This window comes from Brassica oleracea, chromosome C2 (genome assembly GCF_000695525.1).
Source record: "Brassica oleracea var. oleracea cultivar TO1000 chromosome C2, BOL, whole genome shotgun sequence".
Lineage (NCBI taxonomy): Eukaryota > Viridiplantae > Streptophyta > Magnoliopsida > Brassicales > Brassicaceae > Brassica > Brassica oleracea.
The window spans coordinates 16483520-16488817 of NC_027749.1; the positions used below are offsets into that span (position 1 = coordinate 16483520).

The 5298-nt window shown below is 32.5% G+C and overlaps 1 pseudogene; it reads right to left on the minus strand.

Moving 5' to 3' along the window:
• Nucleotides 1-1152: 1152 nt before the first annotated feature.
• On the minus strand, nucleotides 1153-2608 carry LOC106323567 (annotated as a pseudogene).
• Between the last annotated feature and the right edge of the window lie 2690 nt (nucleotides 2609-5298).

Sequence of the window (5298 nt, forward strand, 5' to 3'; positions counted from 1 at the left end):
CTAAACCACGAACCGTAGTATCATCAGAAGAGAGCTTGGCTTCAATAGCAACACTTGAATTCTAATTCTCATTGACTGATCCAATTTCCACGTGAACCCCTTTCTCATCAGCTGCAAAAGTTTACATCCGACAATAGAGAGAAATATCGTTTGTACCGGGTAGACCACCATTGAAACTACATCGAGAAGAATCGAGATCGATTGCCTAAAATATTGTATCGGGTTTTAATTGGTCACATGATTTGACAAATGATTCAGTCACGGTAGATATTAGAATCTCAGAAGTTGTTGCTAGATGTAACGGTATATGATAGGCTTCCTTTAATATAAAATAAGGGATACACTGAAGCGTCGATTGGATTGAGGAGAGGTAGAGAAAGAAGAGGCTGATGAGCAGGAAAAAAATATATTAAAATGTCGGAAGGGGAATCGCAAGCGACGATGGAGATGGTGAAGATGTCAATTAACCTAATCTTCCTATATGTCTGTATTAACAGACTGGACCAGATACTAAGCCCAATAAAGTGAAAATCAATTAGCCCAATCTTTTCTCAAAGCCCATACGTTACCATCTATTTTTACACAAACAGACACACGGCGCAACTCTGTAACTCAGCTTTGTAACTCAGACTTATCTGAGACAATGATGAAAAGAACCCTAACTCGTGTTAAACGAAGGCAATTTACAATATGGAAAAACTATAATTGTTGTTTTTCATATAACGTGATGAACCTCATTTAAAAATGAAACTCATAATACAATTGTAGGCCCGGCCCACAGAGAAAACTTAAGAAGCAAAAGTTTCCGACCTTCATAAATATATATTAGTTTCGGCCATCAATGTATAAAGTATCCTTTAGTTTAGTGGTATAAATGTTGGTGTGTGTATCTCAATTGTCCGGGTTCGAGCAACAGGCTTGACACTTTTTTCATACTTTTTAAAAGTGAGACCTACCAAAATGCTGACGTGTCGGCTCAGGAATGAGTCAACTGTCTCATTATATTATAGATTTACGGTCTCAAGTAACTAAGAAAAATAAAGAAAACTCTTCTTGGTTTTTGGCCATGCATTCATTTGTTCATCCAGATACAGCCATAATCTCTTGATAAATTGAATATAATGTTCATCAAAACTACAGTCTTCTCAGGCTTCATCGTCCATGGGAAATGAAAGAATTTGTGAACGGTAACGTACTCATTGAATTCATATCAAATAGCATCTCCATTCATATAACAGGCTGTCCTCTCAATCTCTCAGCCCTTACCACATCAAGAAGATTATCTGGAAGCTGCGAAACGCCATTCAAGATCTGCATAACCGCACTCATATCCGGTCTCCCGATTCAGCCTGATACGAACACAACACACCTAGCTTCAAAACAAGCTCAATCTCTCCGCTGTTTGGTTCTTGACGGATACTTTCCTCAGCTGTATCAAAAAGTTTCCCTTCTTCCCAAAGCTCTAAGATCCACTCCACAAGAACTTCTTCGTTCTTCGCTTCACGTCTCTCAATCAGTGCTGGTAGTTGCTCTTCCTGTTCTTAGAAACTCAGGTGCGATATACCCGAGCGTTCCCGCCACTTACGTCTGAGGATCGATTCCCTGATCATACATCTTCCCCAATCCGAAGTACCCTAGCCTCGCATTCATTTCTTGGTCGATCAAAACATTAGCGGGTTTGATATCTCGTTGAATAATGACCTGTACCCATTCTTGATGCAGATGCAGTAGAGCAGACGCAACATCTCTGATGAACTTGGAACGTTGATGCCAAGTAGACGTTCTTGATTCTCATTACGGTATATATACTTGTCTAGGCTTCCATTGGGCACAAAGTCATAAACCAAGAAGAGATCATCTCTATGTCTACAATATCCCAAAAGCCTTACTAAGTTTGGATGTCTTAGACGACCAATGGTCGAGATCTCGACTATAAACTCGCTATTTCCTTTATAGACTTGACCAAAACCTCCACTTCCAAGAACTTGCTTCTCCTTAAAACCCTTTGTGGCATTGTAAAGCTCCTTGTATGCAAACCTGTGAGGTCCATACTGAACCTCCCATTCCTCAAGAACCTCTTTGACCCTCTTATGCCTCATATAGAAGAGGAAACCGATCAAAGAGGAAACAAACGCAACGGTCACCTCCAATATTAAGCAGACCGCTAAGATAATCCGTGTTCTATCAGTCACTTTTTTGGGATATGGAGGAAGGGTGGCGACTACACTTATATCAAACGAGGGATAGTGATAAGAACAATGTAGTTTTATTGATATGAAATGAGACAAGTCCAAGTGTATAAACTTGAAGACTCCTTTCTTGAATCTCCACACACGAAGAAACCAGCCACCAGCACTCACTCTCTAAATGCTTAACCTTCTAACTGACACACGAGTTCCCTTTTATATCCGAGGCTCGTTTACAACTGACTCCAACGAATCTTATTGTCTCTCTTGATATCAATGCTTATTAAGTTCAAGCTCTCTTGTTAGAAGTTTGGAGTTAATTCTTGTGTATCCTAGAGTCTTCTTAAATTTTTGCGTTAACTAGGATCAAATCAGATGTTAATCAGACTGTGGTTTCAATTAATTTGTAACCAAACTTTCATTTCCATTAATAATATTTATCATTTAGCAAGAAATAAAAGAAACCGAACTGGAATGAAGGAAGAAGTGAAGATATATGTCACAAATTTGTCATGGATTAATCGTTTATATTTATATAAAGTATACTATAATACTATATAACATTGTTTATGTTGTTTCGTAGAATTACACATCAAAGTCTACAATTGGTTGCCTAATAAAAATAGATTTCATCTTGTCCAATCTAATTAGCTATTGGAGATTTCTAATAGAAATACTATACTACTATTACATGGTAGAAACACACGACGTGCGCGGAGTGAAATAGTTTATTAGATTACTAGATTTTGATCCGTGCTTTCAAAGCGTGAGATTATTTTTTTAATAAAATTATTAACATGTTTGTTAATTCATAAAAGAAATAAAAAAATCTATATATTCAACCCACTTCTACTTGATAAATATTTTGTATATTTGATAAAATAAACCGAATTTTTTTTGTAAAAATGTCTATTTATTAATCATAGGTTTGTTTAGAAAAATCAATTTTATTTTAAGTTTTTAAATATTAATTTAAAGATAATTAGAAATTGTTAATTAGGATTTATGTGAAATATTAGTTTTGTAAACGTATATATTTAGAAAATTTATGTAACATCAATTTAAAAAGGAAATAAATTTAATTTAAAAATATATCAGATAAAACTTATTCTAATATAACCACCAACGGTTAGAGTATTCGATATTTAAATTAAATAATATATATAGATTGCATAGAAAGTAGAATTATTATCATTTACAAAAATATGGAAAGATTAGTTACCATAAATATAGGAAATATTTAGTTGTCTTGTAAATAAATAATATTCATATTAGAATTAAATGCAATGGCATACCATTGTAAATATGTTAAAAATCAAGGGTAGAATCCTAGTAGGGATTCTGCTTTAATAGTATATATTTATATTTATTGTATGTTGTACTAAAAATATTTTTTGTATAGCTTTTTCTGGAGATGGGCATCCATATATCCGTTCGGATTCAGTTGATCTATTCGGATTTCGGATTTTAGAGTTAGAAATTTAAATCGTATTCAGATATTTAAAAATTTTGGTTTGGATTTGGTTGAAACATTGCAGGTTCAGATTTGATTTCCCATATCCTTTTTAATTATGTTTTAAAAAAACCCAAATATGCTTAAATCCTCAATATCCAAAAATAAAATAAATATAAAATATAAAAAAATTAAATAATGTAAGACTAAATATTTAAATTTACATAAAAATAGCTCAATTTAAATATTTGGATGGAGAGCAAATAAATATTTTCAGTATTTTTAACATTTTCTGTTATTTTTAGATATTTACTTGTAACTTTGTTGATAATGTTTAGATACTTTAATATTCTGAATATCTAATAGATATAAATTTAAAATAATTAACATATTTAATTATATAATTGTGATGTAGATATTTTTGGTATCCAAAATATTTTAGTTTGTGTTTATTATTAATTTCAAATCTACTTTGGTTCGGTCCTTTGGATCAGGTATTTTACCCAGACTTACTTTCTTATAATAATATAAAGCAAAATAAAATAAATGTAAAACATATATTAGGGGCTTATTTAACATACGTAATTATTGGACTATATTTTAAGAATATCAATAAAAATAAAAATGGTTGTGGCATCATTTCAATATTGTTGAGTATGTTTCAAAGCTGACGTAGTTTATAACCAATAACATATACTTTTTATTTAAGAAACTTGGTAAATATAATAAAAATACAATATAATCGAGTGAAAAGTGTTAACAGTTTGTTGGAAAATAATGTGATATCTTCGGTCGGCACCTGAATTCTGTTTTTCAATCGATTTCATGAACTTTTTTTTTCTAAGTTTTTCTGATTTCTGTCTTTTTTCTAGCAATCGGATTATGTTATTTGGCCAAAACTAAAGATCCAACTTTGTGTGTGGTGTTTTTTACCTCAATTTTCTTAATTCATAACCAGTCACAATTATTTATTGCATTCGTGTATAGAAACTTCAACAATGACTAAGTTCGGTAATATACGAAACTTTCAGTTTTGAAAAACATTCTCATTCCAGCATTTTAGTGAATGTGAATCTTAATGATTTTTTAATTTTTTTTCTTTTTAAATGATATTATTCAGTAGTTGTGTAGAGAAAATTTAAGTTCACTAATACAAATGTTAAAAATAAAGGAAGAAAATAAACTGATTAAAAAGTTAGTGTAAACACAATAAATTGTATGCGGTGGAGTTAAAAAAATTTGGGTATAAACGCACTAATTGTTAAATGATTGAGAGGCCGACGTGTTAGCATACTCAAACACTACAAGAAAACATAATCTTAACGAGGGCGGTTTTCCTCGCTAATTCGTCGTAAAAGAGGCTTTACGACGAATTAGCGAGGAAACACGTTTGCTCGTTACACGTCTGTCGTAACACATATTTCCTCTCTAATTCGTCGTAACTTAGCGAGGAATATATTTCGTCGTAAAGACGAAGTAGGACGATTCGTCGTAAAGATCACGTCAATATTCCACGTAAGAATGTCGCTATAATTCCTCGTAAATACCTCGAAAATAGTTCCTCGTAACCTACACGTAAATACCTTGAAAGAGTTTCCTCGCAAAATACACGTAACAACCACGAAATGATTTCCTCGTAAAATGGTCGTAAACTTTTCC